The sequence below is a fragment of the Bubalus kerabau genome, chromosome 4 (assembly GCF_029407905.1).
Source record: "Bubalus kerabau isolate K-KA32 ecotype Philippines breed swamp buffalo chromosome 4, PCC_UOA_SB_1v2, whole genome shotgun sequence".
Lineage (NCBI taxonomy): Eukaryota > Metazoa > Chordata > Mammalia > Artiodactyla > Bovidae > Bubalus > Bubalus kerabau.
This window is the reverse complement of record NC_073627.1, coordinates 154,077,916-154,089,692: the sequence shown is the minus strand read 5'-3', so window position 1 is coordinate 154,089,692 and position 11,777 is coordinate 154,077,916.

The window sequence follows — 11,777 nt, the reverse complement described above, 5'->3', positions numbered from 1 at the left end:
GTTCCAAATAGGAAAAGGAGTACGTCAAGGCTGTATATTGTCACCCTGCTTATTTAACTTATATGCAGAGTACATCATGAGAAATGCTGGGGTGGAGGAAGCACAAGCTGGAATCAAGATTGCTGGGAGAAATATCAATAACCTCAGATATGCAGATGACACCACCCTTATGGCAAAAAGTGAAGAGGAACTAAAGAGCCTCTTGATGAAAGTGAAAGAGGAGAGTGAAAAAGTTGGCTTAAAGCTCAACATTCAGACACCTAAGATCATAGCATCCGGTCCCATCACTTCATGGCTGGGGAAATAGATGGGGAAACAGTGGCTGACTTTATTTTGGGGGGCTCCAAAATCACTGCAGATGGTGACCGCATGCATGAAATTAAAAGACACTTACTCCTTGGAAGGAAAGTTATGACCAACCTAGACAACATATTGAAAAGCAGAGACATTACTTTGTCAACAAAGGTCCGTCTAGTCAAGGCTATGGTTTTTCCAGTAGTCATGTATGGATGTGAGAGTTGAACTATAAAGAAAGCTGAGTGCAAAAGAATTGATGCTTTTGAATTGTGGTGTTGGAGAAGACTTTTGAGAGTCCCTTGGACTGCAAGGAGATCCAACCAGTCCATCCTAAAGCAGATCAGTCCTGGGTGTTCATTAGAAGGACTGATGTTGAAGCTGAAACTCCAATACTTTGGCCACCTGATGTGAAGAGCTGATTCATTTGAAAAGACCCTGATGCTGGGAAAGATTGAGGGCAGGAGGAGAAGGGGATGACAGAGGATGAGATGGTTGGATGACATCACTGCCTCAATGGACATGGGTTTGGGTAGACTCCCGGAGTTGGTGATGGACAGGGAGGCCTGGCGTGCTGCAGTTCATGGGGTCACAAAGAGTGGGACACGACTGAGTGACTGAACTGAACTTTTATATGCGCTGGGAAACCAAAAAATTCATATGACTTGCTTTATGATTTTAACTGCTTTATCAATCTGGAACCAAGCCTGCAATATCTCCAAGGGGCCCTGTACTACAAAGTGGTGATTCAAGCTGCTGTGGACAAGCTATTGTGAATGAAGCTACATTCACATACAGTTCTTTGTGTGGACATTCGTCTTCATTTATGTTGGATAAATATCTAGAAGTGGAAAAATTGGGCCATATGACAGATATATTAAGAAACTGTCAGCAATGTTGGCACCATTTTGCATTCCGACCAAGACTGTCTTAATTTTATCCATCCTAGTGGGTGTGTCGGAGAAGGCGATGGCACCCCACCCCAGTACTCTTGCCTGGAAAATCCCATGGACAGAGGAGCCTGGTGGGCTGCAGTCCATGGGGTCACTAAGAGTTGGACACAACTGAGCGACTTCACGTTCACGTTTCACTTTCATGCATTGGAGAAGGAAATGGCAACCCACTCCAGTGTTCTTGCCTGGAGAATCCCAGGGACGGGGGAGCCTGGTGGGCTGCTGTCTGTGGGGTCACACAGAGTCGGACACGACTGAAGGAACTTAGCAGCAGCAGTGGGTGTGTAGTGGTATTGCTTTGTAGTTTGTTTGCATTTCCCAGACTCTTAATGTTGAACATCTTTCTATGTGTTTATCGGTCATTTATATGTAATTTTTGAAAAAGTGTTCAAATCATTTTCCCATTTATAATTGTACTGTTTGCTCTTTTACTATTGAAATTTATATTCTGTTTGCAAAATATGTTTACAAGTCATGTATTAGATATAGGCCTTGCTAATATTTTTTCCTTTTCTGGACTGGTATCTTCATTTTCTTAATGGTATATTTCAAAGAACAAAAGTTTTAAAATTGGACAAATCTGGCATATCATTTTTAATGGTATGTGCTTTTTGTGTTCTATGAAAAATATTTGCTTTTATTGAATTGAGTGGGCATCATTGTTAAAAATTAACTGACCATCTTTGCTTGAGTCTCTGTTACATCCAGTTGGTCGGTATGTTCATTCTGGCTTTAATGCCATACCACTTGCTTACTGCAGCTTTGTAGGAATTCATAACTCAAATACTACCTTTCTTCCAACTTTGAAAAAAATTGCTTTGACCATTCTAGGTCCTCTGTATTTTCAAGGAAATTTTAGAATTAGCTTTGCTATATCTACACAAAACCCTGCAGCAATTTTGACTGGAGTCACATTGAAGTTGTAGATAACTTGAGGAGAATTGATGCCTCAGCATTACTGAGAGTTCCAATCCATGAACATGGTACATCTCTCCATGAATTCAGATCATTTTAAATGTTCCTCTCAGCAATGTTCTGCTGTTTTCTATGAACAGGATCTGTATATCTTTTGTTAAATGCATTTTAAGTATTCTATTTGATATTACAAATGAAATTTTTAAATAAACATAATTTCCAGTTGCTTGCTGTTAATATATACAGAGGCAATTAATTTTTTACATTAACATGTATCCTGCAACTAAAACAAGTGGTTTTGTAGATTTATTGATATTTCTACATAAACAATCATGCCACATTCAAATACAGTTTTATTTCTTCCCCACCAATTTATGCCTTTCACATCTTCTTCTTGTTTTACTGCCAGAGCTAGATTCTCAGTGCAATGTTGACCACAAATGATGAGCGAAAACATACTTCCTTATCTTGCTCCTGATCTTAGAGAGAAAGTATTCAGTATTTCAACAGTATAGACAGTACTGTGTTAACCCTAGGTTTCTCACAGATGCCCTTTATCAGATGAAAAGTCCCTTTCTCTGCTTAGTTTTCTGAAGAAAGAAGCAATCATAGTAAGAGATTTACCATTCATTTCTCAGCAATTTATTTTACTTATTTATTTATTTATGGCTGTGCTGGGTCTTCATTGCTTTGCATGGACTTCCTCTGGTTGCCGTGAGCAGGGGTTATTCTTCCTTGGAGTGTGCAGGCTTCTCAGTGCGATGGCTTCTCTTATGGAGCACAGGCTTCAGTGGTTGCAGCGTATGGACTCAGTGGTTGCAGTGTACGGGCTTACTTGCTCCGCGGCATGTGGCATCTTCCCAGATCAGGGATTGAACTCATGTCTCCTGCATTGGCAGGCAGATCCTTATCCATTGCACCACCAGGGAAGTTCTCTTGGCGATTTATTGATCAATTAGAAAAAACATCAGTAGATACAGAGAGGAGCTGAACATCATTATTTATTTTAACCTAATTTCTATTTATACATCATTAGATAGTCTTTTCAAATACACATAGAAAATTACACATAATGTAAATTTCAAAAAAAAAAAAAAAATTAAAGGATCTGAAAATATAGGAAGCAAATTCTCTTACTACAAAGTAATTAAATTAGAAATCAAAAACAATAAGATAAATAAAGAAACCTCTAATATTTAGAAATTAAACTACCCACTTCTAAATCATTCATGTTTCAAAAAAAGAAATCAGAAATAATTCAGAAAATATTTCAAATTGAATGATAGTGAAAAACCAGCATATTAAAAACATACAGCATACAGCTCAAGCAGTGGCTAAAGGGAAGTTTCAGCTTTAAATACATATGTTAGGAAAGAAGAAATGTCCACCCCAAGAAACGAAAAAAAAAAGAAGAAGAAGAAGAGCAAAGTAAACCCAAAGTAAGTGGAAGGAAAGAAGTAATAAAGAGCAGAAATCAACAAAATAGAAAATAAACACTGTCAAGAAATTGCAAAGCTAAATCCTAGTCTTTTCAAAACAACGAAATAGATAAACTCAATTAAAAATTCATAACAGAATATCTCATCAATATCAAGAATGAAAGATTGGTAATCATTTTAGATATTCTAGATATTAGAAGGATAAGAAGCCAATTTTTTTTGAACGTTTATGTATTTGGCTGCATCGGGTCTCAGTTGCAGTACACGGGATGTTTCACTGCAGCGTGCGGCCTTCTGTAGTTGTGATACGTCCTGGTTTGTCTGCGGCATGCGGGATCTTTGTTTCCTGCCCAGGGAAACAATCCGCATCTCCTGCATTGGAAGACAGATTCTTAACCACTGACTATCAAGATGTCTCTAAGCCAATTTTGTAAACAACTGTATGCTATCACTTTGGCAACTGAATAAAATGGGCAAATTCCTTGAAAACTACAGCTTACCAAAATTTACACAAGATGAAGGAGAAAATGGGAATCGCCCTATATTTACAAAAGAAGTTGAGTTTGTCACCACAAACCTCCCCACCAAGGAAACTCCAGACCCAGACTCCAAACAAAACCCACCAGGTTTCATAAGAGAAACCTGTCAAATATTCAAAAAAGTAACAACATCAATAGTGCACAAACTCTTTCAGGAAATAGGAGGCGGAGGGAACACTTCCCGACATGTTTTCTGAGTAAAGCATGACATCAGCACTGTAACATAACAAAATATGACCTCTAAAAAAGGGCATTTTTTAAAGCATCAAGTTAACAAACTAACACTTTCGTGAGAATCTCAGAATCGAAGTCACCTCCACTGTAACAGAAATGACTAATTCAAGCCACTAAGAACCAACTTCAATTCCCATTGTAATATTAAACTTCATTTCATGATGTCTTTTAAGATCTTGCAGTGTTTGGTAATAAATGATTGCTTCAAAAGAAAGAAAAATGAACTCTGGGCAAAGAAACCCAGAAAACCAAATTACTGGTTTAGCAGAAACCCAAATATAGTACTAGAACCCTGGAAAAACTGTGTGTTTTGAAGGGAATGATATAGAAAAATCCAGGAGGCAAATGGGCCTATGCTGCTTATAACTGGCATGTTCAGCAGAACTTATAAACGTGTAAATGTGAATTCTTTGAAGAAAGCATTGCAGTTTCTATTTTGACAGATGTTCTTGTGGTTTTTCACTGTGTAGCTAAGTGACCTTCCTGCTCAGAAGATCTGTGATAATGAGAAGTGAGAACTTCTTTAGCTAGTTATTAAGAACCAGCATGCTACCTAGAGGATAAAACTGAGTTCAAACAGTGACTCTGACCAAGTGAACATGCCCAGGTGTCATTCAACATGGCCAAGCATCCCTCCACAGAATAATTTCATTAGGATTTCCCGAAGAGGGAAATACACACACCTATACACCACATTTCCCATTTGAAAATTCGGGGTCTACGGTCTAACAAAAGACTTTGTGGCTGACAGCCTGACAGTACTGGTGGTTTATAAGAACAATATAAAGCTTGTTCGTGATTGAAATAGGAACACAGAGAATCTGGGGCGTTGGGCTGCCAGCATGATTCCGGTGTGGTCTGCAGCCTTGGCCCATTAGCAAGCTGCTCATCTTGCTCCATGACAGGGACATTGAAAGCAAAGAGTGAGCGTTTAGAACTTTTACAGCAATCTGAACTCTGACCACATCCAATATGTGCCCATTTTTCAGTAATTCATGCTTATTGCCTCTTACAAAAATGCTAGTCCAAAAGAGATTGAGAGATATATGGCAAAACCAGTATAATACTGTAAAGTTAAATAAAATAAAATTAAAAAAAAGAGAGAGAGATTGAGAACAACTAAAATGATGCAGTCCTTCACCAAAGATTGTGTGTGATGCACTGTCCTAGAAGAGTCTCTAGGAAGCGTGATTTTACAGCTGTCAGTTCTGGTGGGAATTGCAGGTAATTAGCTACTGATAAGTGGCTTTCCCAGTGGCTCATTGGTAAAGAATCCACCTGCCAATGTAGAGGACACAAGAGATGCTAGTTCAATCCCTGGGTCAGGAAGATCTCCTGGAGAAGGAAATGCCAACCCACTCCAGTATTCTTGCCTGGGAAATCCCATTTTAGAGGAGCCACAGTCCATGGGGTTGCAAAGAGTTGGACACGATTGAGCACAAGCATGGCACCCCACTCCAGTACTCTTGCCTGGAAAATCCCATGGATGGAGGAGCCTGGTGGGCTGCAGTCCATGGAGTCGCGAAGAGTCGGACATGACTGAGTGGCTTCACTTTCACTTTTCACTTTCATGCATTGGAGAAGGAAATGGCAACCCACTCCAGTATTCTTGCCTGGAGAATCCCAGGGACGGGGGAGCCTGGTGGGCTGCCATCTATGGGGTCGCACAGAGTCGGACACGACTAAAGCGACGTAGCAGCAGCAGCAGCAGCAGAGCATAAGCATTAGCTACTGATGAAGGTAGTTCTGATGACACTCAGGGTGTCAAACTTTCCAGTTGATGTTTAAAATACACATGAATGAGGAATTCCCTGGCAATCCATTGGTTAGACTCCCTTGCATTCACTGCCAAAGACTCAGGTTCAATCCCTGGTCAGGAAACTAAGATCCTGCAATCTGTGCTGCACAGCCTAAATAAATAAATGAATGGATAAGTAAATAGACATGAATGAATGCAAGATTATCTCTGCTGATCTAGTCACATCCCTCACCTTCCCCTGTGCTTCTGGAGACAAAAGTGGGGATGGTGTTTCGGTCTTTGTGCCTAGAAATGCCAGGTCTGAGACGTGCCTGGCAGCCTGATCTGCATGTGAGATCATTCCTGGAGTGATGACAAAGTGGGAGAAGGATTCTGGCCCCAAACAAGGAGCAGGGACATTCCCGCAACTCCCGGGCTGAGAAATTTCTTGCTTCAGAGCAGAAGTCCCGCCCCATAACCACTCCTGAGTGTTTTCACAGGGCAGACAGCAGTGTCCTCAGCTGGACGCTGACAGCACAGAGGCTTGGGTCGCCTCACATCTTACGAGAGTGCTTGAAGCTCCTCCGTTTTTCTGAGTCAGCCCCAAGCTTCACCTCAGTGTGGTTACTTCCAGATGCAAACTGGAAATGATGTGGCCTTTTCTTCTTCTGCAACCTCCACAGTGAATGTGTATGAGTCCCGTGTCCTGGGATCCCATCATCACTAGTGATCCCTTTATTTTCTTTTAAAAATTTTTATTGGAGTATAATTGCTTTACAATGTTGTTATAGTTTTTACTCCACAACAAAGTGAATCAGCTATATGCATACCTACATCCCCTCCCTCTGAAGCCTCCCTCCCACCCTCTATCCCACCCCTCCAGGTCACCACAGAATGCTGAACAGAGCTTCCTGTGCTGTACAGCGGCTTTCAACTAGCTATTCATTTTACGTGTGGTGGTGTACATACGTCAATGCTATCATCCCAGTTCGTCCAACCCTCCTCCCTCTCCCACTGTGTCCACATGTCCATTCTTGGTGTGCAGCTCCATTCCTGTCTTGCAAATAGGTTCATCTGCATCATTTTTCTAAATTCCATTGTATGAGTGCATGTTCAGTTGTGTCTGATTCTGTGCAACCCTATGGACTGTAGCCCGCCAGGCTCTTCTATCCATGGAATTCTCGAAGCAAGAATACTGAAGTGGATTGTTATTTCCTACTCCAGGGGATCTTCCTGACCCAGAGGAAGGAAGATCCTTCCTCTCCTGCATTACCTGCAGTGGCAGGTGGATTCTTTACCACTGTGGCACCTGGGAAGCCCTAGATTCTGAATATATGCATTAATATTCAACATCTATTTTTCACTTTCTCACTTCACTCTGTATGACAGATTCCTTTAATTTTCCATGGACCAGAGGTTTTATTTTACAAAGTTAACAGTCTGCAACCTGCTTACACTGCTCTGAAGGAGGCTGACCCCATTTACCCTCACATTTTAAGGACAATCAAAAAATTCCAGTGTGATATTTGATCTCATGATAAACCCATCTTGTGGCTCATCAAGTCTGCCTGCAGAAGGTGTGTTTGCCAGGGAACAAGCCGAGTATTGTTTCTGTGGTTTGGCAGGGAAAATTTCTGAGGTGGATGGATTTGGGGATGCAGGGAACAGAGCTCAGGCCATGAGAGGGTCCAGTTGAATGTAAACAGGCACTGGGGAGGGGTCTGGAGCTCAGAGAGACAAAGCAGCAGCCAGCAGAGGTGTGGACAGCAGCTGGGGCCTGGCCAGAGACTCTGAACATTACACACATGCTTCTCAGCAAGGCCCTGGCTACATGGCTCTGCCCCGCGTTCCCATCAGCCTTGGGCTACACATCCCCCAGAAGAAGGGAGAGCTGAGCTATTCAGGGTGTGAAGTGGGTAGAGGAATGGAGGCAGCCACCTAACATTGGCCTGTGTCCCTGGGGGCCCACACCTGCTTCATGCCCCACCTGACACTTGGGATTGACTTGTTACTGCTTCTTCACCTGGATGGGCCTCTCGGACCTGCCAGCATTCTCAGGGTGATGCATGGCCACACCGCAGGCCCATTTCAGGAGATGCAGGCAAGTTCCTGCCACTCTCCTTGGCAGAGGGCCAGATGTCAGGTCAGCCCATAGGGGACCTTGTTTATGACAACCAGCGTGGTACTGGGCAAGAGCCCAAGGCTTACCGTTACTTAGCGCAGTCAGGGATCACATGAGAGTTGCTTGAAATCAACATTATTTGTGTAATGTTATGCAGATAAAGTGGGCTTTCCAGCTGGCACTAGTGGTAAAGAACCCACCTGCCAATGCAGGGAATGCAAGAGACATTAGTTTGATCCCTGGGTCAGGAAGATCCCCTGGAGGAGGCCATGGCAATCCACTCCAGTATTCTTGCCTGGAGAATCCCATGGACAGAGGAGCCCAGCAGGCTACAGTCCAGGAGGGTGCAGAGAGTGAGACACAACTGAGCATGCCTGCACACATGCACATAAAGTGAGCCGCCAACTGGAGGACGAAGGTCGCTGGAAGTCTCCAGGGGGTCTCAGACCCTTCCCTGCCAACCCTGCCATCTGAGGACAACTGTGAATTCTCCCACACAGGGGCGACTCTGTCCCTCACCCTGACCCCCAGCCGGCCACTGGCCTATTCGCCACACAGGGTGGAACAAGCTTTCAGCAGTGGATGTGCTGGGCTGGGTGGGAACTTTGAAGGTGACAGAGACATGGATTTGTTTAGATGTGGTCCTCAAGGAGTTCAGGGAAATCAATCACTATAGATGGTCACAAAACAAGGGGAGAGTAAGGTCCAAACTAGCAGGTGGGCAGCCTGGGCTGGGCCTCCACGGCTTGTGAAGATCCACATGGGCAGTTTTCTATGGGTCCAGGGTCGGGTTGGTGAGTTTTATTCTCCCAGCATCTGTCCACTTGGCCCCTCTTTCCAATCATCCCAGCGCCCCCAAGTTCACTGTCCCCCATTAGGCATTTCTCCTCCAATCTCTCTGGCCCTGGACTCCTCACAGCTCCACCTAATCTCCCCAACTCTGCATGATTTGGGGGAAAGGTCTACGTAGACATGGCCCACTGCTCTGCACTGTTGCTGGCCGTGCATCCCTCACTCCAGCCTCCCTGGCTGGTATATAGTTCCCCATAAGGACCCACACTCTCTTCAGGGTGACTGACACTGTATGACTAACCAGTGCAGATCTGGCCTGGTCAGCAGTGGCTCTGCTTGGCCCACTCCTTGACTCGTCAGGACTGGGCCATGGTGGTGTGCGCTGCCCTCGTTGTCTGGACGCCCCCTCCTACCACCCTTGCCCAGAGAGTCAGTACTTGTCCATCCAAGGGGTTCCTGCCTGTGGTCAGCTGAACAAGCCCCCAGAACCAACCACTCCTAATCCTGGAACCTGCGAAGTTCAACTAATATGACAAAAGGGACTTTGCTGGTGTGATTAAGGATCTGGGGGTGGGCCCAGTGTACTCATATAGGTCCTTACCCAGGGGGAGACTGACAGCAGAAAGGAAGAGGGTGTGATGGTGGGAGAAAAGCCTGGAGTGATGCATCCTGAAGATGGAGGAAGGAGCCAAGAGCCAAGGAACACAGGTGGCTTCTAGAAGCTGAAACAACCAAGGAAATGCATTCTTCCCCAGATACCATGGCTTCAGCCTGGTGAAACTCTTCTGGCCTCTAGAAGAGAAAGGGGATAGAACTGTGCTGTTTTAAGCCACACATTGGTGACAATTAGTTACAGCAGCCCAGGAAACTAACATACTGCCCAATCACTACCTCGGAAGGCCTTCCAGACAGGCTCCGTGAGAGAAGGATGGGGCCTCTCACAACCACCGTGTCAGTGGCTCCACAGCTCCCCGAAGGCCACAGTGACCACGGCAGTGCTGGGCTTTGCAGACATCTGTGAACTGTTCCCTGAGGATGCGGGAATTGAATCCCAGCCGCATGGTTCAGCAGCAACGCCATCTATAAGCATGGCCCCACTCGTGACTGACTGGCTGGCTTGGTGACAACTACCACATGCTTGGTCAGAGATAAGGACTGGCTGAGGAAAAGCCCCTGAAGTTCTTCTGGGCTGTTTCAACCTGGAGCTGAGGGTGCAGGGCCAGCCCTCACTGCCTAGTGTGAGAGGCAGGCCGGAGAGCCGGGTGCAGGCTCAGGGCTGGCCCCTGCAGGCCTCTGGGCAACCCTGACGCCTGGCTTGCCCTTGCCAGACCCAGTGAGTCCAGAGATGCTGGCTGTGTGTGTACACAGTCAAAGCAGTGAGAGTGTGATTAGCCATACTTCCTCTTTGGAGCGTCCCTCGGAGAAAGGCAGGAACAGTGGGCCAGCACCCAGGGACTGGGCTTCATTCTCTCACCTGGATAGAAAAGAGTTCCAGTGCTTTGGAGGTGCCATCGGCCCATCATGCCTTGTAGCCTCCAGGTCATCAGGAGGGAAGGACCATCTGTCCTCCTGCATACATGTTCTCCATCACAGCCTGGGGGTGGGGGTGGGGGTCATGAAGCAAGCTGGGGACCCCAACCCAAGACTCCACCCAGAACAGCCACTTCCTGTCTTGGTGCCCACATCTCAGTTCCCACTTCATCTGGGATAGATCATTAATTCCACACAGCAGGCTCTTAAAAAAATATGTTTACTGATGTAACCTAAATGCCTAAAAACATTATGACACACACACAGATAGGGACTTGGTGATCACTTTTTGGAGGAATGACATGCATGATGGATTTGGTTTGTAAGGATGAGCACTTCAAAAATATTACAATTGGAAACAATGTCAAAGTTCCAAATTTAGAACTCTTCTTTACCTAAATGTGCTAATTTGGCAAATTACAGGCTTGAGTAAATTGTGGATTGTCTGTACATGGGTTTTTGTTGTTGTCGTTTGTAGAAAAAAGGATCAGCTATAAAACAGTGAAGGCCAAAGAATATATTGACACGGTTCAGAATAGTATTTGCATGTTGCACAAGACAAATGAGAGTCCATCACACAAATAATGATTACAGAAATTCAAATTAAAATAAGGACAGTGCATTTCTCAGTGATTGGGTTGGCAGAGCCCAGGGCTCGTCCACTCCCATGATGAAGTGGAGAGAGAGGCCTCCACCGTCAGCAGGAATCCAAACCGGCACAAATCTTGGTGAGTAATTAAAATTGCGTATCCGCAACCCAGGCCAAGCCTTGCATGTGTGACAGAGAAACCTCAGAACAACTACATGCCCACCAGGAGAGGAGTGGCAGCTCTGGAGGAAGGCAGACCTCCTGGGAAAAAATTCATGATTATTGTGAGGTGAAAATAAGAGCAAGCTGCAACCCCACATAGAGAGTGTGATGCTATCGCTTGTGGGAAAAAGTGTGTGTGTCCACAGGTCTGTGTGTGTGTTCTGTGCATGTATGTGTGAGTGTTCATGTGCATGTAATTGTGCATATGTGTTTGTCACGTGTGTGTGCATGTGTCTACTTTTTTAACCATAGGGTGCAGTCAGGAATAATGGTGATCATCATAGTTAATTGATTTTCACCCTGTGCCAGGCACTGTTCTAAGCACTTCACACATATTCATGCATTGAATCCTCCTAACAATCCTACAAGGGGGTTACAATTGTTACCTCCACTTTACAGGCTAGGAAACT